This window comes from Saimiri boliviensis, chromosome Y, assembly GCF_048565385.1.
Source record: "Saimiri boliviensis isolate mSaiBol1 chromosome Y, mSaiBol1.pri, whole genome shotgun sequence".
Taxonomy (NCBI): Eukaryota; Metazoa; Chordata; class Mammalia; order Primates; family Cebidae; genus Saimiri; species Saimiri boliviensis.
The window spans coordinates 10,085,969-10,112,269 of record NC_133471.1 but is presented as its reverse complement, the minus strand read 5'-3'; the positions used below and the strand labels follow the sequence as shown (position 1 = coordinate 10,112,269).

At 46.4% G+C, this 26,301-nt stretch overlaps 1 pseudogene; it reads left to right on the top strand.

Moving 5' to 3' along the window:
- Window positions 1-13,042: 13,042 nt before the first annotated feature.
- Window positions 13,043-24,750, top strand: LOC141583065 (interleukin-9 receptor-like; annotated as a pseudogene).
- Window positions 24,751-26,301: the final 1,551 nt, after the last annotated feature.

Sequence of the window (26,301 nt, the reverse complement as noted above, 5' to 3'; positions counted from 1 at the left end):
TTTTAATGTTAAACATTGATATTCTATTTTATTCTTTTCTTTCTTTCTTTCTTTCTTTCTTTCTTTCTTTCTTTCTTTCTTTCTTTCTTTCTTTTTTTAAAGACATAGTGTCACCATGTTGGTCAAGCTGGTCTTGAACTCCCATCCTCGAGTGATCCACCTGCCTTGGCCTCCAAAATGCTTACAATACAGGCATCAGCCACTATGCCCAGCCAAACATTGATGTTTACATACACTGTACATCAATTTAAGAAGGATTAATAAAAACAAGTAATATGATTCATTTATCCAGTTTATGGTCTCACAGGCGGCCATAACTCTGCTGAGTTCCAGCAGCTGATGGTGCAAGACAGGAACCAACCCTGGTCAGGAAGCACACACACACACACTCACTCAGACTGGAGCAATGTAGACACAGTACTTCACCTCATATGCATGTCTTCGGGGTTTGGGAGGAAACCAGAGTACCTAGAGAAAATTCACATAGATGTGGGGAGAACATGCAAACTCCACACAAACAGTGGTCCTGGCCACAAATTGAGTGTCTCCCCTCATCAGTGTTGTCATGAAATGACACTGAATGAAACAAATTGTCATCATATGGTAATTTTATTTTTAACATTTTGAAGAATCTTCAAATATGTTGCAAATAGCCTGTACCATTTCATATTCCACATACAGTATTTAAGGGCTATAATTTATCTCAGTCTTTCCAATGCTTGTTACTTTACATTTATTTAGGGTTTCTTGAATTTATTTTAGCAATATTTTGAATTTTCCATGTCTAACTCTTGCACCTTGGTTAAATTTATTCATAAAAAACACAATGATTTTTTGTTTTTGTTGCTGTTTGAGACAGGGCCTTATTCTGCTGCCCAGGTAGCAGTCTGTCTCCAGCAATCCTCCTGCCTTTGCCTCCCCCAATACTGAGATTACAGGTGTAAGCTACGACACCCAATTTGGTTTTTTGTTTTTTTGTGTGTGTGTGTTTGTTTGTTTGTTTTGCTTTCTGTTTTGGAAATTGCAAAGGATGCTTTATAGTCCATGAAAAGATAGTCCTTTGAATTGCCCAAAAGAGGCATAATGCACAAGAACTCTAAGTTGTATGGTTAACTTATTTACCATCTGGCTATAGTTCGGTTACTTTTTCAAAAGTTGTACCTAATAACCTTTCAAAATTGTTTTTAAATAAACTTCTTAAAATGTGGCAATAAAAACGACAAGACACATTTAAACAATACTGAAGTTTATCAAAGGATGTAAGAAATTTCAAGATGGAAATAGTTATCTGGAAAAAAAAAGGATAAATACATAAAACACTTATCTCCATTATTTACTTGTAGAACATGTTCAGATATGCCTAATTTTCAGCATTTACTATGTCATCATTTCTCTGATTTTAAAAGTCATATCCAAAAGATAAGGGAAAACCAGCTATGAATTGACATATTTGTTTATTTCTTGGTTTGTGAAAATATCCTTATTCTGTTGATGTTGCAAACAAGTATCAACACTGTCATGAAAAAACAAAAGGCAATCTTCTTTGCAATGAAATAGTTCCACTCCATACAGGGAATGTGCTATTCATGAAAAAAATAGTAACTCAAATAGAGGTCTTAAAGACTGAAAGAGTTAAGAGTTTATTATAATTTATTTTATTAACAATCTGGGAAGTTCACAGCCTCAGCAGCTCTAGTGCCATTTCAGGTGAAATGGGAATGTAGGAATCTCTATGGCACTGTAGGTATAGTGAAACTCGTCAAAATGTGTGCATGCTCTCTCTAATTAACCTCATTGGTTTCATTCTCAGCAAAATGACCTGGGCCACTAAACATGGGTTTCATTGTTCCTGATGTTTGGACATGTTCTCTTTTTACAACATATTTATGACTCAGAAGATATCCATTTGACATCGTTGAATCAGGACTTTCACAGCCACCATAAGTTTTCTTCTCTTTATCCATTATGTTCTTAAGGAATTCTACTTTGATTCTCCAGGAACTTTAGTTGTTTCTTGTTAGCCCCACAACCACTGCTGCGAAGAAGTCCCCATGGAGCACCACAGCCACTACTCCAAGGCCATCTCCCACCCCCAACTGCCTGCCCCTATGGGTTCCAGGGCAGTTAGAGGTATTCCAGCCTTTTATTTTTCAGAAATGAAATTGTCGTCTTAATTTTATTTTCATATTATTTATTGCTAGTGTACAGAAATATATTTTTTCATAAGCATTAGTGCTCTGTTCCTGATCTTAAAGCTTTGGGTCCCACCAATTCAGCTGATGATTGTTATGGGTTGTGCATAAAGGTGGTTTATCATGTGAAGAAAATTTGAATCTATAGATTACTGGCTGTTTTTATCATTAAATATGTTGATTATCTTTAAGCATTTTCTGTAATAGTGGAGATAAACACGTGGTGGTATTCCAACATTTTAATTATATAGTTTGTGGAAGATTAATGGCTTTAGTATGTTGAGAAACCTTTGATTTTCTGAAAAAAAAAGGTACCTCTTTTTGGAGCATAATGTTTTCGCTATGTACCAAATTCCACTTACTATGATTTGGTTAAACATTGTTAAGTCCATAATTACAAGATTTATTAAGATCTAGGTTTTTGTCCTGGTGACATTGTATGTTTGATTCAGTACTTGACTGGGATTAGAAAAAGGTATGGCTTGATGTACTATTTAGGGTATTATGGGTTAGAGGTTATAACAAAACAAAAAGAGAGAGAGAGAGAGAGAGAGAGAGAGAGAGAGAGAGAGAGAGAGAATTTTTGAGGGATTATGAGTTAAGGATAAGGATAGGATAGACGGGGATTAAGGTTAAAGAGTTAGAATGTCAGAACAAAGATTAGGGTTAGGGTGAGGGTCAGAGTTAGGGATTATGGTTAGGGTTAGGGCTAAAGTTAAGGGTTAGGGTTATGAAAAGAAAATATCTTGGGTCCCAAAATTACTACGTTAAAGGATAAGTCAAGCTGGGAGCTGCTCAGGACAAATATGCCTCCCATTCTTTTCAAAGCAATCCGTTTTCCTACTGAGATAGATGCATATTCTGATTGTTTCATTTGGGCAGGCTTATCAGAAACTTAAGAGAATGCAATCTTTTTTTTTTTTTTTTTTTTTTTTCCTGTCACCTACCTGTGGCCTAGAAGTCTTTCCCTGCTTCAAGTGGTCTCTGGATTTCCTACGGATACAGCGTACTTCTTACATATATTGAATGATGTCTCATGTCTCCCTAAAATGTGTAAAAGCAAGCTGTGCTCCAACCACCTTGAGTACATGTCATCAAAACTGAGGCTGTGTCACAGGCCCATGTCCTCTACTCTGGGAAAACAAAATTTCTAAATTAACTGAGATCTGTCTCAGATATTCTGGGCTTTCAGGGTTTAGGGTTGGGATTTTGTTAGGGGTTAGATTTAGTATTAGTAGGGTTAAGATTATAAGAACCCTTTAGGGGATTCATATAAAGGTTTTGCTGTTTATCTGAAGAAAGGAATCCATATTATGCAAAACCTGGCCCTACCCAAAAAAGGATTGGAGCTGTTATGTATTTACTGGAGTTGTCATGTTTAAATAAGATCATTACTAGTGCTGGAGAGGCTCTCTGTACCAGAGGTTAAAATACTCCCAAATTGAATCCTTTATGTGCACATTTGTGCCTTAGAAGGAGATATTTCATGGCCGTGTGTGGTGGCTCATGCCTGTAATCCCAGCACCTTGTGAGGCCATGGTGGGCAGGTCATGAGGTCAGGAGATCAAGACCATCCTGGACAACATGGTGAAACACAATCTCTACTAAAAATACGAAATTAATTGGGTGTGGTGGCACACACCTGTAGTCCCAGCTACTTGAATACTTGAAACAGAAGAATCACTTGAACCCTGGGAGGCAGAGGTTGCAGTGAGCCAAGATCGCATCACTGCACTCCGGCATGGCAACACCAACACTGATCTCAAAAAGAAAGGAGATACCTCATATCAACTATCAGCAAGTTTGTTCAGTACTAGTACTGTATTTTTCTCTCAAACAGCCTTGTTGGCACTACAGATTAGTAGGCCACACACATACTGAAGTAGATTGCTGTCTAGGAAAAGCTGTGGGATGGACAGTTATTTAGCTAAGCCGTGTCCAAAAAGTTGGGGGCTATCTCTGAATTCCTAGAACAGAATGGTGCAAGTTAATTATTAAGTTATTTGAGTATCTGGGTTTTGGTATTCAAAAGCAAACAAAAATTGGCTATCTTACTGCACAGAATGCAGAAAAAGGTATCCTTAAGATCAAGTACGGTAAACTAAGATGCGGTGGAGGGAATTTGTCCAAAAGAGTATAAGCGTTGGTGACAATAAGATGAATAGGAATAATATCTTCATTAATAAATCTAAGGTCCACTACTAGTAGGTAAGAGCCAACTGGTATATGAGCAGCAAAAATGCAAGTGTTGCAATGTGGGTTGTGAGTTGCATGGGCACAATAATCCATGAGTTAAACATTTTAGTATTAGGGGCTCTAAACATTTTGGGCTTCTGGTTTCAGGGGGTATTGGTGGTTCTTGGGGACTTATTGGGATTTTTAAGCTGAACGATAAAGGGAGAAGCTGATATTGAATGGCCAGAAATAGAATTATTGCAAATCTCATATGGCACTTGTTTTAGAATGTGAGAGTCTATAGACCATAGCGGCTCTTTTAGTGAAGTGTGAGTTCATAGTTAGAAGATAGGGCTTTAGCTATAAATTATCTTGTAAATTTTTGAGTAAGTCACGACCTAATAATTGAACAGGAGAACTTGGCAAGACTAAAAAAGCGTGGCTAAAGACATAGCCTTCCCTTTCACAAGAGATCAATGGTGTAAAACAGCCTCGTTTGCATTTTCCATCAATACCTGATATGGTTTGGCTCTGTGTCCCTACCTTAATCTCATGCCAAATTGTAATCCCCACATGTCAGGGGAGCGACCTATTGAGAGGTGATTGGATCATGGGGTTGCTTTTCTCATGATAGTGAGTTCTTATATCTGACGGTTTTCTCATGATAGTGAGTTCTCATGATATCTGATGGTTGAAAAGTGTGGCACTACCCTGTTCGCCCTATCTCTCTCCTGCCACCACGTAACATGCCTTCTGCCATAATTGTAATTTTCCAGAGGCTTCCCCAGCCATGTAGAACTGTGAGCCAATTAAACCATTTATCTTTATAAATCACCTAGCCTCAGGTAGTTCTTTGTAGCAGTATCAAAATGAACTAAGAAGATTGGTAGCAGGAATGTGGGGCATGAGAAAACTCGCTATCATAAGAAAACCATCAGATATCTGAAAATGTGAAAGTGCCTTTGGGATTGGGTAACAGGCAGAGGTTGAAACAGTTTGGAGGGCCCAGAAGAATAGAGGAAGATGAGGGAAGGTTTGGAACTACCTATAGGTTTGTTGAATGCTTTTGACCAAAATGCTGATAGTGATATGGTCAATGAAGTTCAGGCTGAGGTGGTCTCAGATGGAGATGAGGAACTTATGGAGAACTGCCACAAGTCACTCTTTGTGTGCTTTAGCAAAAAGATTGGTGGCATTGTGCCCCTGCTCCAAGGGATCCATAAAGCTTTGAACTTGAGAGGGATGATTTAGCAAATCAGGTGGAAGAAATTTCTATGCAGCAAAGCATTCAAATGCCTGGCTGCTACTAATGGCACACAGTCATATGCATTCACAAACAGATGGTCTGAAATTGGAACTTATGCTTAAAAGGGAATCAGAACATAAAAGTTTGGAAAATTTGCCACTTAGCCATGTGGTAGAAAAGAAAATCCCATTTTCTGGGGAGAAATTCAAGCTGGCTCCGAAATTTGCATAATTAACAAGGAGCCAAATGTTAATAGCCAAGATAATGAAAACAAATATCTCCAGGGCATTTTGTGGTCTGGACCTAAGGCCCTGCTGATTTGTGCAGCTTCAAGGCATGGTACCCTGCATCCCAGCTGCCCCAGCTTCAGCCATGGCTAAAAGGGACCGGGGTACAGCTTGGGCCATGGCTTCAGAAGTGAAAGCCCCAAGCTTTGGTGGCTTCCACATGGTGTGGGGCCTGCAGGTGTGTAGAAGGCAAAAGTTGAGGCTTGGAAGACTCCATCTAAATTTCAGAAGATATGTGGAAACACCTGAATGTCCAGGCAGAAATCTGCTGCAGGGAAAGAGCCCTCATGGAGAACCTCTACTATGGCATTGTGGAGGGAAATGTGGGAAGAGAATCCCCACACAGAGTCCCCAGTGGTGCACTGCCTGGAGTAGCTGTGAGAAGAGAGCCACCATTCTCCAAACCTCATAATGATAGATCTGCTGACAGCTTGCACCATGCACCTGGAAAAGCTGCAGGCACTCAACACCAGCACATGAAAGCAGCTTTGGGGCTCTACCCTGCAGAACCTCAGGGCCAGAGCTGCACAAGCTCTTGGGAGCCCATGCTTTGCATGAGTGTGTCCTGGATGTGAGACATGGAGCCAAAATAAATCATTGTGGAGATTTATGATTTAATGACTACCCTGCTGGGTTTCAGAAATGGGGCCTGTAGCCCCTTTGTTTTGGCTAATCTGTCCCATTTGAAATGGGAACACATACCCAATGCCTGTACTCTTATTTTATCTTGGAAGTAAATAATTTGTTTATTTGTATTTATTTATTTATTTATTTATTTATTTATTTTACAGGCTTATAGGTAAAAAGGGACTTACTTTGTCTCAGATGGAACTTTGGACTGTGGATTTTTTTAGTTAGTGCTGAAATAATTTAAAACTTTAGGGAACTAATGGGAAGGCATGATTGATTTTGAAATGTGAGAAGGACATGGAATTTGGAAGGGGCTAGGGAGGAATGACATGACTTGGCTCTGTCCCCACACAAATCTCATGGCAAACTGTAATTTCCACATGTCAGGGGAGTGACCTGGTGGGAGATGATTGGATCATGGGAGCGGATGGCCTTCATGCTGTTCTTGTGATAGTGAATGAGTTCTCACAAGATCTAATAGTTTAAAGGTGTGGCAGTTCCCCATTTGCTCTTTTTCCCACCACCGTATGAGATGTGCCTTGCCTTCCCTTCACCTTCTACCATGATTGGAAGTTTCCTGAGGCTTCCCCAGCCATGTGGAATGGTGTGTCCATTAAACCTCTTTTCTTTTTAAATTACCCAGTCTCAGGTAGTTCTTTACAGCAGTGGGGAAATGGGCTAATGCTATACCTTGAGGAAAATGGAGGACTGTGCGCCTTAATGAACATTTAAAGCTTAATAACTGGGCCCCATATCAAGAAGGAATATTATCTCTGGTTCAGTCACAATAAGATTTGCCTGAAGCTCATCCATGGAGATGGAAATGGTAGGAGCCTGGACGACCTCAATGCTCTATCAGTCATCTAGAGGATGACTTTCAGAAGCTTGATTAAAATCCAGGAATAGAGTTAGAGGTGCTTGTCCTTGCCCTTGCCCTTGTCCTTGTCCTGTAAGACCCCTTGTTAGATAAGTTGGTGGAGTTGTTCCTGTAACAGCCTAGAAGAAAGAGCTGCCCCTACACCCGAGAGAGAGAGGAACACTTACTCTTCTAATGACCCTCTTGTTTGCAATGAGGAAAGGATCCTGAGAGTGGCTTGCAATGCAGACGTTTGAGACATTCTCTACTCCAGAGTACTGGATTCCTGCAGTGATGACAGGCTCCTATTCTGTTAATATTATAGGAATGAGTCTTGGGTTTATTAGCTAACAAAAAATACTGCACCAATGCCTTTTTGGGATTTTTGGGAGAATCTATGAGTTGCATATGTGACTCCCAAGTGAGTATGTGAAGGGTATAAACTATCTGGATATGGGTGGGTTGATTGGGGGATGGAGCAGATGGAGAGGGTGTGAGTAAAGCAGGAGCAGGCTGAGGGGAGTGTGATAGGCAAAAGGAAAGATCATCTAAGACATCAGAAGCAGGGAGCGAGAAAGTTCCTCGGAAGCATACATAATAATTTTTTTTCTCTTTAAAGATAGGGTTTCATCATGTTGGCCAGGCTGGTCTTGAACCCCTGACCTCTGGTGATCTGCCTGCCTCAGCCTCCTAAAGTGCTGAGATTACAGGCACATAATAATTTTTAAGTAATTTTTGGTTTTGGGATAAAGCCAAAAAGGCCTGAACATACGGGACCTCTAAATAAAAACAAAAAAAAAAAAAAACAAAAATTATACACTTCTTTTAGAGAGATTGTGGGTTAAAATGAGGTCAGTTTTTGGCACTGCAACCCAAGGATGAGTAGGAATGAATTGAAAAATGAATTGGACCCATGTTGGGTTTAGATAAGGGACTATGAGATCTCTGAGATGTCTCTGAGTGATTTGGACCTCCCTTTTTCCTGTGGCTAACTCTATTCAGGGTTGTTTCACCATCTCTGCTCACTGCAACCTCCACCTCCTGGGTCAAGCCATTGTCCTGCCACAGCCTCCCGAGCAGCTGAGATTACAGGTGCATACCACAATGCCCAGATAATTTTTGTGTGTTTGTGTGAGTGTCTGTGTGTGTGTGTGTGTGTGTTTGTGTGTGTGTGTGTGTGTGTGAATTTTTAGTAGAGATGGGTTTCACTATGACACCAAGCTAATTTTGTGTCTTTTTGTTTTTGTAGAAATGGAATTTTCACCATGTTGTCCAGGGTGGCCTTGAACTCCTGGGCTCAAACAATCCATTCGCCTCAGCCTCCCAAACTGTTGTGATTATTGGCATCAGCCAGCATGACTGACCTATTCCTTTGATTTAAGCTGTATTTTTACTTCTTTGTAGATTGTGGGGGTAGAGAAGAGACAATGAGGGGTGGGGAGGGGGGGTGGGAAGGTATAACATGGGGAGAAATGCCAGATATAGTATGCACCTAAAGTAAAATATTTTATTTTTTAAAGATGTATTTTTGTCTTCTTTTCCTTTTGGGATTTTTTGTTTTGTTATGTTTTGTTTTGTTTTGAGACAGAGTCTCACTCTGTCACCCAGGCTGGAGTGCAGTAGAGTGTTCCTGGCTCAGTGCAACCAACCTCTGCCTCCCAGCTTCAAGTGATTCTTCTGCCTCAGCCTCCCAGGTAGCTGGGATTACAAGTGTGCACCACCATGCCCAGCTAATTTGTGTATTTTTACTACAGACAGGGTTTCACCATGTTGGCCAGGCTGGTCTTGAACTCCTGACCTCAAGGGATATACCTGCCTTGGTCTTCCAAAGTTCTGGGATTACAGGTGTAATACTGCACCTGGCCTTGGTTCTTTTGTATAGTTTTTGTTTCTCCTCTGATACTTTCTGTCTATTCATTGGGAGCATATTTTCCTTTATATCTTTAAGCATAGTTAGAGTATCAGCTTTAAAACTTTTGCTACGCTCGGCACAGTGGCTCACACCTGTAATTCCAGCACTTTGGGAGGCCAATGAGGGTGGATGATGAGGTCATGAGTTTGAGACCATCCTGATCAACATGGTGAAACCCCATCTTTTCTAAAAATACAAAAAAAAAAAAAAAAATATAGCTGGGCATGGTGCTGTGTACCTGTAATCCCAGCTACTCTGGAGGCTGAGGCAGAAGAATTGCCTGAACCCAGGAGGCAGAGGTTGCGGTGAGCCGAGATCACGCCATTACACTCCAGCCTGGGTAACAAGAGCAAAACTCCTTCTCAAAGAATAAAAAAAAAAAAAAAAAAAAAACTTTGCTATTTTCAAAAACTTATTCTTAGAAGTCAATCTTCATTGATTACCTTTTCTCTTAAGCACATGTGACACAGTTCTGTTTCTTCATGTATCTGATAATTTTGCTTTTGAAGTTAGTTAGAAATTGTGCATGACATTCATTGTTGAGATTGTGTGTTCTAATTCTCTGGAGAATGTTTATTTTTTTTTTAATTTTGTTTTTGTTTGTTTGTTTGTTATTTTAGCAGTCAGCAAACTGTCCTGAGGGGAACAGCTGAAACTTTTATTCAGATTGTAGGCCATCCAGAGATTTCGGTAGAATTTAGATGCATAACTTGGAGCTCTCTTCTCTGGTTTTTCTTTTGAGAATTTCCTTTAACCCTATCCAGCTCTTGTAGTCTCTGCTTCTGAGTTTATGATATGGGTAGTGTGGTCTGCTGGTCTTTAGTTAATAGATTCTGGTTTCAGTAAGGCAGAAGGCACCCTGACAGTAAGAAAGAAGCTGTCTTGGTAAGGACACTAGTGCAGGGATGGCTCCAGTGAGTAGAACAATATATGCTTGTAGCAGATAAGATGGGAGCCTAGTTGATTAAAATTCAAATGTTAGAAAGAAATGTGACATGTCCCTTGTCATTGCTAAGGTGTTTGTTTCATGGGTTTGAGCCTTTGATTCAATCTCTTCATGTGTCCTGATGTTCTCAGACTCCAGAGAGCTACAGTCTTACCTAAACCTTACCCAAGATGTTGTGATGTGCACTACCCACACAAGAACACACACATGTGCATTTATGTGCTGTCATACATACATGTGTGCAGTTACACTCACACATACACACACTACCATATACATACACATACACACACTGAAATATGACCTTATTTGGGACCCCAACGAACACACAACTAATAAATACATGAAAAGATGCATATCTCGAGTAATACTCAGGGAAGTACAAATTAGAACCACATTGAGATAGCTTGCCTATTAGATTGGCAAAGATTAGAAAGATGGATAATGTTTACTGTTGGTGAGGATTTACAGGCAATCTTACATTGTTAGTAAGAGTAAAAGTCTATGCAATTTTTTTTTTTTTGTAGAGCCACTTCTCAGCTTTTATCAATATTTTAAAATGCTAATCCTGAGACCCCACAATTCCACCCTTAGCAATTTTTCCTATAGTAGGACTCACTCTGTTGGTTGAACATCCATGCCCAGAATTGTTCACTACCTTCATTTAAAATAGCATATATGTTTGAGCCCAGGAGTTTGAGGCTGCAGTGAGCTATGATCATGTCACTGCAGTCCAGCCTGAGTGAATAGCAAGACTTTGTCTCTTAAAACAATGAAAATAGGCCGGGCGCGGTGGCTCATGCCTGTAATCCCAGCACTTTGGGAGGCTGAGGCGGGTGGATCGCGAGGTCAGGAGATGGAGATCATTCTGGTCAACATGGTGAAACCCCATCTCTACTAAAAATACAAAAATTTAGCTGAGCATGGTGGTACGTGCCTGTAATCCTACTCAGGAGGCTGAGGCAGGAGAATTGCCTGAACCCAGGAGGCGGAGGTTAAGGTGAGCCAAGATTGCACCGATGCACTCCACCCTGGGTAACAGGAGAGAAACTCCATCTCAAAAAAAAAAAAAAAAAAAAAAAAAAAAAAAAAAAAAAAAAAAAAAAAAAAAAAGAAAGAAAGAAAGAAAAATGAAAATAGCATGTACAGACAACAATTCAAATGTTCATTGCAGAAATTATGATTATTATCGTTTTTCTTTTAGAGACAGAGTGTCAATCTGTTGCCCAGACTAATCTTGACCTCTTGGGATCCTCAAGGGATCTTCCAGCCTCTGCTTCCCAAAGCTGTGGGATTACACCTGTGAGGCACTGGGTCTAGACCATTGCAGGGATTATTAAACCATGACATATACTACCATTAAAGTCATGATGGCCATTTTGTTGTTGTTGTTGTTGTTGTTGTTTGTTTGAGATGAATATTTGCTCTTGTTACCCAGGCTAGACTGCAATGGCGTGATCTCGGCTCACCAAAACCTCCGCCTCCTGGGTTCAGGCAATTCTCCTGCCTCAGCCTCCTGAGTAGTTGAAATTACAGGCATGCGCCACCATGCCCAGCTAATTTTTTTGTATTTTTAGTAGAGACGGGGTTTCATCATGTTGACCAAGATGGTCTCAATCTCTTGACCTCGTGATCCACCCACTTCGGCCTCCAAAAGTGCTAGGATTACAGGCTTGAGCCACCACACCTGGCATGAGGTCGGTTTTATGTGTCAACCTAGAAAGAAGGTGCAAAACCATAGGGGAAAAATTTTTGCATAGACTTTTACTCTCACCAGCAATGTAACAATGCCTGAAGAAGGCTGCAAAGTGATAGCACAGCAGGAGTCTTTAAGAAATATGTATTTGTTTCAGCTCAAGAAGTGTCTGGACGGGTGCCATCACCCACACCTGTAATCCCAGCACCTAGGGAGGCTCAGGTGGGTGGATCACTTGAGATTAGGAGTTTGAGACCAGCCTGGTCAACATGGTGAAATCCCATCTCTAATAAAAACACAAAACAATCATCTGGCCTTTGTGGTGGTTGCCTGTAATCCCAGCTACTCAGGAGCTGAGGCAGGAGAATATTCTGAACTCTGGAGCAGAGGATGCAGTGAGCTGAGATCGCATCACTACATTCCAGCCTGGGTGACAGAGTGAGACTCAGTGAAAATAAAAATCAAAAAAGTAAAAGCAAAAGTGTCTCCATGCATTTGTGCCTAACTGCTTACAGTAGTTAATTCTGGGGGAAGGAAAAAGGGGACCCTGTTAAAAATGTTCTCTTCTGTATTGTTTTTCTTCAAATGAGTCTGCATTGCTTTTATGTGTAATACTCTCCCAAAGCCTGATGTTCAGTTTGCCTTACCTGATGGAAGGAGAAACTGAACCTCGGGTTTTGGGAAAGCATACGAGAGAAGGGCACTGCTCTGCACCTGCACTGGGTCCTCGCTTCCTGGGGCCAGTTTAATGCATGTCAGTGGTGTTTCCTGGGAAGAACACAGAGGACACTCACTTGCCAGTCAGTAGACAAATCACTGAAGTCTATGTCTGGCAGTCCTCAGTGTCACAGGGACTGTCATGTCTCACAGTTCCCTGGGTTACAAGATCAGCAGTGGCAGACACTTCTCAGCTCTGCTTGCGAGAGCAGCTCTGTAATGTGCTTGTGGCTTCAGATGTGGGCGGCCTATGTGAACTTGTCGTGCAAGGCTCACATCACCAGCTGCGGCAGTTATCTCCTGAATCAGGCTGAGGGTCTTTGCTGTGCAACCAGAGACATTTGGGTGAAAGTCACCTCCAGGTTGGGGGTGCCTCAGATTTGTGATGGGACTGGGCAGATGCATCTGGGAAAGTGAGTCTGTGCTTTGGGTTTCTCAACCTCTCCAGTCAGCATGCAATTCAGGAGGTAGAGAAGGACAAGTGGCCCCCCATCCATGGGCCCAGGAAGCCACTGTGGAAGCATGTCGTTTTAGAGCACCACCCTAGCTTTACCTCCTCTGGTGTTCTGGCACTGGGTATGTATTAGAGATAGCAAAATTTGCAGAGCTGACCTCAAGGATTCCAAACTAATTTCCAGACCTGTAGGGGTCATGGGTTCTGCTGTGGCCAGTGTGAACATGCTCCAAGTGGATGGAGGGAAGGGCATTGTCTTTGTCAGACAGAATTTCTAATTATGGAAGGAACTCTGCTTCCTCGATGATTGAACTGACTTTTGTGGGGGTGAGAATAAATGAGCATACTTGGGCTCCAATTGTCATGGCCACAGGGTGGAACTGAGGTCTAGGCCCAGGTGCCGGAAAGCCTCTAGCAAACACCAGGCATCTGGTTGTTTTAGTGCAGAAGAGGAGCCAGAAGGATTGGGATACCCCACTGGACCTGTTTGTGGGGCAGCAGGTGAGGGTGGAATTCCAGTTGGAGGGTCAACCCAGCCAAGCAGAGGAAGGGGAGGAGAGGGTTTGTTTCAGAAAGAGCATAGCCCTCTCAGTTTCCTGGGAAATGTGTAGTCTGGAGGATGTGGGCCCTGGTGGGATCCTCCTGTGCCGTCCCTGCCCCCTGCTCTTCCTGTGACGTATGCTGTTCTGGGCTCTCCCTTTCTTCAGAGTTTAGCTACATGGGGTAGATTAGTACCAAGAGTGGGTATCCTCACAGCACGTCTTTAAGTAACATCCCAGAGCCCTGCTTCTGGATGCTGACAACATGAACATCATCCAGAAGCAAGGGCAGCCTATGCCAGAGTGGAGGGGTTGGAGAAAGATTTATCAAACAGTTGAGATGGGTGCAGGGAATGCAACATGATCAGACAGGGTCTTGCCTCAAGGAGCCTCATGTAGGGACATCACACAGGGATGACCTTCAACTACAGTGGGGTAGCAAGGCTGTGGGCAGAGCAGGCAACACATGGGTACCTCTTCACAGAGACAGCAGGAAGAGGATGGGCATCATTTTTCCATCTCAGCTTCAGACTCCAGGAATCTGTGCCAATACATTTACTCCAGCCCTGGCCTATGACCACTGCCCAACCCTTGGGTCCTGTCAATTCAGGCCCCTGCTCCCATTTCCAGACCCATCTTCTGTCACAGCTTCCATGACCCCAGGCTCCAGGTGCGTCTAGGGTACCAGGGTCTGCATTTCTTCCTCTTCCCCCAGCTGACAGAAGAACTTGCTGGACAAGTGTCCACTTAAATAGCAACTTCCACCCTATCCACCTCAATGGCTGCCAGCCTACTGAATGGGCTAGAAGAACCAGGATATGCTTCCCTGCCCCCATTACAAAAGACAAAATTAGACCAGGTGTGTTGGCTCATGCCTCTCATCCCAGAACTTTGGGAGGCCAAAATCAGTGGATCACTTGAGGCTGAAAGTTTGAGACTAGCCTGACCAACATGGTGAGACCCTGTCTCTACTAAAAATACAAAAATCAGGCCGGGAGTGGTGGCTCACGCCTGTAATCCCAGCACTTTGGGAGGCTGAGGCCGGTGGATCACTAGGTCAAGAGATCGAGACCATCCTGGCCAAGATGATGAAACCTTGTCTCTACTAAAAATAAAAATAAAAAATAAGCTGGGCATGTTGGTGGGCGCCTGTAGTTCCAGCTACTCAGGAGGCTGAGGCGGGAGAATCACTTGAACCCACGAGTCGGAGGTTGCAGTGAGCTGAGGTTGTGCCACTGCACTCCAGCCTGACAAATGGTAACAGACTGAGATTCTGTCTCGGAAAAAAAAAAAAAAAAAAAAAAAAAAAAAAAAAAAAAAAAAAAAAAAAAAAAAAATTAGTGAGATGTGGTGACACATGCTTGTAATCCCAGCTACTTGGGAGGCTGAAGCAGGAGGATCGCTTGAACTCAGGAGGTGTAGGTAGCAGTCAGCCGTCATCACACTACTGCACTCCAGCCTGGGTGACAGACTAAGATGCCATCTCAAAAAAAAAAAAAAAAAAAAAAAAGTTTATATAATGAGCTCTGTGTAATTGTATAAGGTCAACTTGGAGAGTGTGCTTCATGTCACAGAGGAGCCCACGGCTACCTAGCCAGCCTCCCTGATGGTGGCCTGCTCTGGTCTAAAATTCTGCTTGGTGTTACGTGAGTGCTCAGGGGATGAGGGCCAGGGAGGGTGAAGGGCTGAGCCTGTCTGAAGACCCTCCTGTGGGTGTGGCAGAGCCTGTGGCCTGAGGCAGGGCCCCAAGTGCAGGGCAGCCCACAGCTTCACAGTGGCCCAGGAAACCAGGGCAGGCAGGCCACGAGGCACAGTAGCCATCTGGGCCAGAGCTTGACGTTGAGGCCGTGGAAGAGATAGGGATCTCAGAAGAGACCAAAAAGTGACCCATGGACAGAAGGCTATGACCACAGACCCAATCTGGGAGAGGCTGTGCAGGGCAGTGATGTCAGCCAGGCTCCCCAGCAGGACTGGGAGTGTCAGGGGCAGCTCTGTCCCAGGTTGCAGACACTGGGTTTCCCTCCTGCTCTCACAACCATCCTGTGAGCAGGTGTTGTTTGAGCTATGGTGAGGCCTCCCTGGTGACATCCAGGAGCAGGGAGGCTGCAGGTCGGGATATGTGCACCTGCCTGGACTGATTGGCCCTGTGGTCCAGGATGGAGGAAGGGACCTCTTCCTTCAGCCACCCCATCCCACTCCTTGCTCTCAAGCCATCTGCTTCTGGGTTAGCCTATGGCCGGCCTGGCCTGATTCTACGCAGATGTGGGTGTTTCTCCACAGTTGGTGTAGCGGTCATTCTTCTTGGGGCCTAGGTCAGCTCTTAGGTGTGGCTGTTGTGCCTGGGCTTCCTTACGGTCCTGGTAATTATTCTAACCCTGCCTTCACATATCCCAAGAGGTGGCTGACTGTCTTCCCCATCTTTCCGGTAACTGCTGCAAGAAGGAACAGACACTGCTGCAGATAACTTGTCATGGTGTTTCATGCTGTGCCTGGTGGTGACAGGCTGCACGCAACATTCTAGGGAAGGGTGAGACTTCCTGATCATCAGTCTTAACGGGGGACTGTCCTGTGGGTACCTGGATACACTGCCGGGAGTGGTGTGTAGTGGGGTTAGTGTAGTGCCCACTGTCCATTGAGGATGTGCATGTTTCTTAAGGGTGTGCTTGATGTAGTTTGCATGCATGTCTGTTTTTATTTCTCCTTCCTTATCACTAATCAGTCTTGTATAACTAGGCTGGCCCTGCTTCCTGCCTAGGGGTTATCCTGCCTAGTAGCATCTGGAACTGCAAATGGGGTGATAGGGCATCAGCAGACTTCCCACGCTCAAGTACTTTCTGACACCCAGCCCCTCATCTCCAGCCAACCTCTGGCCCCCCCAGAGATCCTGGGGCTCAGGCCTCACACTTCAGCATGGGGGCTTTGCCCTTCTGGTGATCCTCTTCCTTGGGACAGATATCCTGCTACCATCCTTGTCCACCTTCCTGGGGCAGAACCCTGTGATGGGTCTTTAAGAAGACAAAAAGGAGAGAGAATACATAGAGGCTGGGCACGGTGGCTCACACCTGTAATTCCAAGACTTTGGGAGGTCAAGACAGGTGGACCCATTGAGGTCAGGAGTTCAAAACCAGCCTGGCCAAAATGGTGAAACCCCGTCACTACTAAAAATACAAAACAACTATCCGGGTGTGGCGGCGGACACTTGTAGTCCCAGCTACCTGGGAGTCCAAGGCAGGAGAATCACTTGAACCAGAAAGGCAGAGGTTGCAGTGAGCCAAGATTGCACCACCGCCCTCCAGCCTGAGCAACAGAGGGAGACTCCATTAAAAAAAAAAAAAAAAAAAAAAAAAAAAAAAAAAAAAAATTATGTAGAGGTTGTCTGTGTGACCCTGGGCAAGCCATCTCCCCTTCTCAGGACTCAGCTCCTTGACTGTGAATGCGAATAACAAGTTCTCTCAACCCTGACTCCACTGTGGGGGTGTGGGGAGATGGGCTGGCTGAGGCAGATGTGGAGACCTACCTGAGTCAGAGTACAGGATCTAAGTTTGAGGGTGCACCTCGCACACTGCAGTCATGAGTTTTGCTGGGTCAAATGGCTTTTCTGAGCTTCAGTTTCTTATGAGTAAAGCCTGGGCAATGGTGCCCAGTGTCTTTCTTTCTTTTTTCTTTTTTTTTTTTTTAAAGAAATTTACAAAATTTACAAAAAAAAAAAAATTGTAATTTAGGTTTTGGGGTACATGTGAAGAACATGCAAGATTGTTGGATAGGTACACACATGGCAGTGTGATTTGCTGCCTTCCTCGCACTCACCTATATCTGTCATTTCTCCCAATGCTATCTCTCTCCACCCCTACCCCAGTGTGTGATGCTCCCCTCCCTGTGTCGTGTTCTTGTTGTTCAACCCCTGCCCATGTGTGAGAACATGCAGTGTTTGATTTTCTACTCGTGTCAGTTTGCTGAGAATGATAGTTTTCAGGTTCGTTCATGTCCATACAAAGGACACGAACTCATTGTTTTTTATGGCTGTGTATTATTCTATGATATATATGGGAATATATCCAAAGGATTATAAATCGTTCTACTATAAGGACACTTGCAAACGAATGTCTTTTGCAGCATGGTTTACAATAGCAAAGACCTGGAACCAACCCAAATGCCCGTCAATGAAAGACTGGACAGGTTGCCCAGTGTCTTTCACAGGACACTGTGTGAGTGGGGAGCACCCCTCCAGAGCAATTCATGGGGAGCACCCCTCCAGAGTGGGATGGTTCACTCGCACAGGGCCCTCAGCCCAGTCCTTTGCAGGCTGGACCTTGGAGAGTGAGGCCCTGAGGCAAGTCATGGGCACCTGGCTCCTGGCCTGCATCTGCATCTGAACATGTGTCTGCTCAGGAGTCTCCATCCCAGGGGAAGGACGAGCTGAGGGCTGGGCACTGGTGTCTGTGTGAGATGGGTGGAGAACTAGGGCATGTCTGGGGGACTGGATTGTCCTCTGTTGAGCCCCTAGGAAAAAGTTTGGCCCAAACTACTGGGGCATGTCCTCTAGGGGTCAGCCTGGACCTCAGTCTCTAGTCTCCGACGTATACCTCCCTACCTTCAGCGTCTGGATTGACCTTAGTCTCATTTCTTTCATCCTCTTGACACCTCTCTGAGTCTAACTGGCCCAGGCACCATGAGTCAGAGCTCATCACTTCCCAGGCCTATCAGTGCTTCCCTGAATAGATTCTGGGATCATTGACTGGTGACTGCCCTGCGAAGGTGTCAACCATAAGATCCCCCCAACCCTCCAGCTCAGCTCTGCCCTGAAGCACTTACCGTTGGCTCCCAACCATCATTATTTCCAGGGCCAAGGGCTGAAACCTTTACCTGCCTCACCAACAACATCCTGAGGATCCATTGCCACTGGTCTGCCTCAGAGCTGGCCTAGGGCTCCAGCACCTGGCTCCTCTTTACCAGCTGAGGATGGAGGGCCATGACCACCTGGACAGGGATGAGGGAGAGGTCTCCAGGATTGCAGCAGTTGCCCCAGAACAGTGTAGCAGCCCCGTGGTTCTGATACACACCCTTTCTAGCAACCAGGTGCCTGGTGGCACACATAAGTGCATGTTGCAGGGCAGTGAGTGCACTCTACTGCTGCCACCCGAGGCGGTGATCCTGCCATCCAACAATTTCACCATCACTTTCCACCACTGCATGTTTGGGAGGGAGCTGGTCAGCCTGGTGGACCCACAGTACCTGCCCCAGAGACACGGTGAACAGCAGCTATAGGTCTGGGATGGACACCTTGGCAAGAATATCCTGGCTGCCTGGTAGCTGGGGGCAACACCCCAGTGGCCCAGTGAGTGTTCTCAGTCCCTGCCAAGTGAGATCCAGGGCTGGGGGCAGGGTGGCCCCTGGGAGGCGAGGGCCCACATAGTTACTGCAGGGGCAGGGATTTAGCATTAAATAAAGATGCAGGGCTGCTAGTTGGGGCACGGCTACCATTTAAGTCATGGGAAATGCTCTTCAGTCATCCCAGGAAGGACTCCAATAATATGTTGGGAAGAACTTCCAGCAGTTGACTGAGAAGGAAAGGGAAGCAATATTTAGAAACCACCTAATCACGCTGTGGAGGCCAGTGGAAGTGATTGCTGTCCTGTCCCACCTGGGGCTTTACTGGACCCGTCTTCCAGTCAGGTGTCTGGTTGGAGAGGGTCTTGACAATCCCCCTTGGGAATCTTTCAGATCTCCAGTCTTGGGTGTGCTGACTGACAGACCCAGACCCATGGACCTTCAGCCTCACATGGATTCACTCTGTTCCAGTTAAGCTGGATCCTCCCTCCGACTTGCAGAGCAAGGCCAGCACTGGCACGCTGACCTGGATCATCAGTCCTGCCTTGGAGCCAATGACCACACTTCTCAGCTATGAGCTGGCCTTCAAGAAGAAGGAAGAGGTAACACTTTGGCTGGTTTTCTCCAGAGTCCTCTCTCCTGGGAACAGCAGCCCAGGGCAGAATCCCCACTCTACACAGGGAGATGTCAACTGGCAGTAATGAGGAGGGGAGGAACTAGAGCTAGGTGTGTGTGTACATACACATATACTGACATGCACATGTGTACGCTTTGTGTGCGTGCATGGGAGTTAGGGTGAGTGTGCCTGTCTCTGTGGGTGTGTGCCCATAAGTGTGGTGAGTGTGCATGTATGTACTTATGTGTGCACGCATGGAAATGTGCACACTTACGTGTTTGCACACCCATGTTTGCGTGTTTATATGTAAGTGTACATGAAAGTGTGCCAGTGCCTGGTGTTTGTATATGTGAGAGTGCGTGTGTGGATGAGTGTGTATGCAACTGTGGTGAGTGTGGTGAGTGTGCTCATGCATAAATGCATGTGCTGTGGATATGAGTCTGCATGCAACTGTGACGAGTGTGAAAGCGTCCCTGTAGATGTTTGCCTGCGTGTGCATATGTGTATCTGGGGCAAATGCAGCTGTGTCTGTGTGTGAGTTTCAGTGTCAAAGTATGCCTTCTCTGTGTGTGCACAAATGAATGTGGCAAGTGCGCCTGTAGGTTAACACAGGCGTGTTATATGCATATAATAATACATGTGTGTATTCTCGATGGTTGAAGGTTGAAGCCCCACCTTCAGTCCCTGCTAACTGTCTCCACCCCCACAGCGGGCCCAGCACAGGGATCACATTGTTGGAGTTACTGGGCTTATACTTGAAGCCTTTGAGCTGAGCTGAACCCTGGCTTTATTCATGAGGCCAGGCTGTGTGTCCAGATGGCCATGATGGAGGATGACATGGCGGAGGAGGAACGTTATACAGGCCAGTGGAGCTAGTGGAGCCAGCCTGTGTGCTTCCAGGCTCCCCAGAGAAAAGGTGGGCATTGCTTTGGCTCCTGCACTTCTAGAGTCTGGGCTGTGTGTCCTCTACCCTGTTCACCTCACCCCCACACCCTTTCAACCTCCTGGAAGCACCCTCCTTGAAGCAGTCATGCTCCAGTTGACACCCATCCTCTGTAGCTCTGAGGTCTAAATGGAGGAAGCAAACACCTGTCAACGCTGGGGCTTCCTGAGAACTTGTAGTCAGTGGCACCTGTTAGGACTGAGGTCGGCAGGGCTGCACACCAGGGCTGGTGCTCCTGCATGGAGGCTGGATGTGACCTCAGTGTCCTTAGTGAGAGCTGGGCTGACCCTTGTGCATTGCAGTGCTGAGAGGTCCCATGGACCTTATGACCCAACATGTGGAAGATGGGATGAGTGAGGCCCAGGTATATGGCTCATAAACAAGGTCCTTCAACAGGTGACACAAACCTTCAAGGCCCATCACAAATCTTCCACTTTGGCCCAGGGCACTGAACGGTGCACCTTTGCCATGTAGGTTTGTGGGGAGCCTCCTGGCACTGAGGCTGCTCACAACCCTGTGCCCTTCCTGCCCATAGGTCCTCTGATCCCACCCTTGGGGCACCCAGACAACATCCTTGTTGCTGTGTCTGTCTTTCTCCTGCTGACTGGCCTGATCTACTTTCTGTTCAACCTGCCACCCAGGTAGGTAGCTGGTGTGTGTGTGTGTGTGTGTGTGTGTGTGTGTGTGTGTGCATGCGCGCACACTTGTATGAAAGGGTAAGGGTGTACATATCTTACTGTACGTGTGAAGATGTATCTCTATGTGCATGTGTGAGTGTGAGGTGGGTGGGGTATCAAGGGCCACCCCTGTCTGGTTTCCTCCCTTCCCCTCTCCACTGTCGAGGTTAACAGTGGAGTGGGCTTCTCCAGTCTTCCCCGTGGGACAGAAGAGGGTTCTCAAGTTGCCAGGGGAGAGAAGGGAAGGGGCATCTAGGGCAGAGGCTGAAGATAAGGACAGCTTGGTCCCAACCAAACCCAGAATCATGGAGATCAGGAGCCCAAGGTCCTGGTCTCCTGCTTCTGGAGGAGCTCTGTTCGTTCATCTGCTCACACATTCTACAAAAGGACATTTGGGGCATCTGGTGTGCATGGGACCCTGTTCTCACCCTGGCAGATGTGTTAGAGAACAAGCTGGACAAGGGCACTCCTTAAATAAACCATCATGCCTCATGCACCACATGTCAGGTTTCAAGAGAGGGTGCTGGGGCCATGTCAGGGAGTAGATGTGAAAAAGAGGGTGTGGGGACAGGGGTGTTGGCTGGGGCCAAGTGGGAGGGCACTCGGCTTCTCCTTGGAGCAAAGGAAAGTATGAAACTGTGTGATACAACCTACTTTATCTTTTGAGGAATGGATCGCTGGACAAGGGGACATGGGAGACCTTCTGGAGGCAAATGTGCACCAATAGGGTACCCACCAGGAGATGATTTGGCTTGAGCCAGCCGAAGAAGTGGAGAAAGAGCAAAGAAGAGGGAATTGCAGGGTCTTAGGAGGAGAAATAGAGGGGACATGTGGCTGGTTGAGATATAAGTGGTGACCCCTGAGGTGGGGAAAATGGGAACAGCCTTGTTGGGAAGTTGGTGAGGTCTCTTTGGACCTGCTGGGTTGGAGCCCCAGGTGACACCCTTTTGGGAGAGTCAGTGGATCCTCAGCAGCAAGTCTGGTGCTCAGGGAGACACTGGGTGGCGTGGGAGCTGCAGACCTCCTGCTGATGACAAAGACAAGTTTCTGGAGGTGCCGGCTCCCTCTGTGGACTGAGGACACAGCCGGTAACTCTCTGTTCTGAACCTGCCATTGCAGGTCACGCTGTCAAGGACGTGTGCCTCGGCATAAATCAGTCCCATGTGGCCATTAGGCAAGGAGGCCCAGATGGGTCCTGACCCGAGAGTGGGTTGGGATGTGATGAGATGGAAGAGAGGCTCAGCCTCTGCAGTGACCTCAGTCCACTTGCGTTGCCATAGGCCTCTGACTGGCCCCTTCTGGCCTCAGGGTGAAGAGAACCTTCTACCAGAACGTGCCCTCTCCAGCGGCATTCTTCCAGCCCCTCTACAATATGCACAATGGGAACTTCCAGGTGGGTGCAGAGACCGTGGCAGGGTGTGGGGGGCAGGGGTTCACTAGAACACTGGCCTGCTCAACATGTTGGCTTTCATGAGGGCTGGCGGCCAGTGTGGGAGCTTTGTTTATGCTTGGAGTCCTTTTTGTATATTAAGTGAATTTCGATTTATACCATGTCTCAAATGGGGAAAAATTCGTTTTATTTTTCCATTGCTGATGCCTTTTTGTTCTCCTGTCTCCAGTTCCGTTGTTGATGGAAAAAAAATGTAAATGTCTAATGACTTATCTCTGTCTCCTCTGGTTTGTACCTGTCTGCACCCACCACATGCCTCACCTCCTCCTCCTGTGAAGTTGTTTGTGGGGAAAGGTCTGTGGTGGATGCACTGCCATTGGGACTCTCACTGCCACTGGGCTCCTGCTCTGCCTAGTCCCCTGGTCCCCCTCGGATCACACTTTCCTCCCTCCCCCCAATGTTGGGCTCTCAACCGAGGAACCAGTGAGCAACTGGGCTGGAGGTTCATGCCCTCTGGGTGGGAGGAGGGGGAGAGAAAGGGCTCCAGTGATCTCTGGTTTTTCCCTTTAGACTCCTCATTTTGGGCAGAGGACAAGAAGCAGTGAGTGTTCCTTCCTGTGGTCTGAACCAAGTTGGCCCCTCTTCTCCAGGATCTTCCCTGCTGGATGCCCTCGGGCATCCCTGGACCCTCTGTGGCAAGGATGTTCCCTCAACACCACGGCTCCTGCTTACTGTGCAGAAAAATCCTTTTCTCGCTCAATAAGGAGCCTAGTTTTCAAGATTTTTGTCCAAAAATAGAATTTGAAACATGAACTGACACCTGGCTTCTTTCAGAGTCCCCCTCTTTTCCTAAGGTGGTAGGTGTGACTCTTAAGAACCTGGGCAGCTGAGAACAAGGCTGAGTAGGGCACAAATTGTGATGGTCACCTGGACTGTCATCCTGTTGCAGGCACCAGCCCTTCCCTAGAGAACCAGGGCACTTGCCAGGGGTTATTTAGACCTTGGGCGGGGATCTAGTGCCATAGGTTGTTCTCCAGAAAGTAGTGCAATGATGGAGGGTGTGGTGTGTGTGGTGCATGGGCTGGAGGCTCCTGGTCCCACCAAGGGAACAGCTTCTTTTTGGATGTAGGGGGCCCCCTGTGGCCCCACAGAAGGATTCAGTTCTGCTGGTCTTAGCCAAGTGCTTTGAAAGTCACCAGTCCTGACAGCGACTCTTGTGTGTGTGTGTGTACCTGTGGGTCAGGTAGGAGTGCCCAGTCTCAGTAGCTGATGAAAGGCCCTGAGGCACATGCTGTCAGACGTTGGCTCTATCCTGGGCAGATACCACCATCTGTACCTTGGTTCAGGCTGTTGTGAGCACCAAGCCCTTTGCTGGGGGAGTCATGAGGGCCCAAAGGGACTCAGGGTTCCATGTTCAGGCTGCGATGGTACATGGAGCAATGACAGAATGTTCAAGACACAGGTGCTGTTTGGCCTCTGGGTGTGGACTTCAGGAGGGCTTCCTGGAGGAGGAGGGAGGCTGGGCTTGCCAGAAAGGAGGCAGCTGCTCCCACGATGAGTTCTGAACATGCTGCCTGAGCCCTTCCTTCCTCCCACACTCTGTTCCAGACTTGGATGGAGGTCCACAGGACCAGCGTGCTGCTGAATCAAGACTGTGAAGGCACCTCACGAGGAGCCTTGGAACCCTGCATCCAGGAGGCCATTGCACTGTTCACCTGTGGCCCACTGTATCCTTGAAAATCTGTGTGTCTGGAGGAAGGAGAGGGCACAGCCGTTTGCCTATCTGCCACAGGAGGACTGGACCCCCATGTCCCCCACCAGGCCAGCTCCCCCAAACTCAGACAGCAGCAGCAGGAGCAGTGACTACTCTGGTGTCTTGGTCTGCTATGGGGGACGCCATCCCTCAACCTTCCGTAGAAACATGCAGAGCTCTGGGCCCATCCCAACCCTGGCCTGTGGCCTTTCCTGTGAGCATCAGGGCTTGGAGACCCATCAAGAAGGTTCCTGGATGCTGGCTGATCACTGCCAGAGGACTGGGCTGCATGAGGACCTCCAGGGAATGTTGCTCCCTCCTGTCTTCAACAAGTCTCGGTCCTGGACATTCTACATCCCTGATGTATCATGTCCGTTTGGGAGAAAGGACTGAAGTCTCTGGAGTCCTTCTCTGGGACTGAACCTACTGAGAAGGGGCCCCCTAGCAGTGGTCAGAGGTCCTGTCTGGATGGAGGGTTGAGCTGGTCCCAGTGTTCTCCTAATCCTCCTTTCTAGAGATTAAAAGGGGCTTGATGGCTGTTGCAAGGTATTAATAACTGGGAGGAGGGGTCAGAAGAGTAGTGAGGGGTGGGGTTTGACCAGCCCTGGGCTTTCTGGGCTCTAGAACTAGCACAGTGGAGGCTCAATGACTTCTGGGGACAGCGGTGCCTTAAGGAGGGTGCCATGCATAATTTATGGGTTAGGAGAGTGTCATCACAAATATGGGGGACGGTGATCAGATGCATTAAAGAATCAGGCTAACACATACATTGCGTGATTAGTAAATGGCAATAAGCTCTTCTTTGGGTGGAGACTTTAGTATTATCATGAGGCCAGGGGTAAGTATTATCATAAGGCAATGGTCATTCTCCTGGCCTTGTGCACCAGCAGATGATAGGGTCAACTACATTATGGTGGGATGATGATGCTTTTATTTTTTTCTCAGACAGTTGGCAAGGTCTAGTCAGCTAGTATGGCACCTGGAGGGTGATGCTGCAAGGTCTGGTGGTCAGTGGGCATGTATGGAACATGTTAGTGGGAGTGGGCCAAGTCCCATTTCTGCTCTGTCTCAGCAGGCGTATGCTCCCTCTGAAGATACTAAGGAAGGATCCGTTTCAGGCCTCTCTTCATCTTCTGTTACTTTCTTGGCTTGTGACAGCAAAGCTCCAATCTTTTTTGTTTTGTTGCCCAGGCTGGTGTGCAGTGGCACAATCTTGGCTCAATGCAACCTCCATTTCACCTCCCGGGTTCAAGCGATTCTCCTGACTCAGCCTCTGGAGTAGATAGGATTACAGGCACCTGCTACTGTGCCTGGCTAGTTTTTGTATTTTTAGTAGAGACGGTATTTCAATGTGTTGGCCAGGCTGATCTCAAACTCCTGACATCAAGTAACGCACCTGCCTTGGCCTCCTAAAGTATTGGAATTACAGGTGTCAGCCACCATGACTGGTTAAAGCTCCAGTCTTTAAATGGATTTTTCCCTGTCTGCATTTGTTTCTAAATCCCGCCCCTGCCAAGTTTTATTTATTTTCCTTTATCTATTTATTTGTTTGTTTGTTTGTTTGTTTGTTTGTTTGTTTTTTGAGACGAAGTCTCAGTCTCTCTCGCCCAGGCGCAATCTCGGCTTTACAGCAGGAGCATAGCCCTGCTGACACAGAGCAGATCTCAGCTCACTGTGACCTCCATCGTCCAGCAATTCTCCTGCCTCAGCCTCCTGAGAGCTGGGATTACAGTTGCATGCCATCACATCCAGCTAATTTTTGTATTTTTAGTAGAGTTGGGGTGTCACCATGTTGGTCAGGCTGGTCTTGAACTCCTGAACTCGTGATCCACCTGCCTTGGACTCCCAAACTTCTGGGATTACGGGTGTGAGACATCAGGCCTAGCCAAATTTCCCCTTTTAAAAATCATGATCATAATGGATTAAGGCTGGCCTTAACAATTT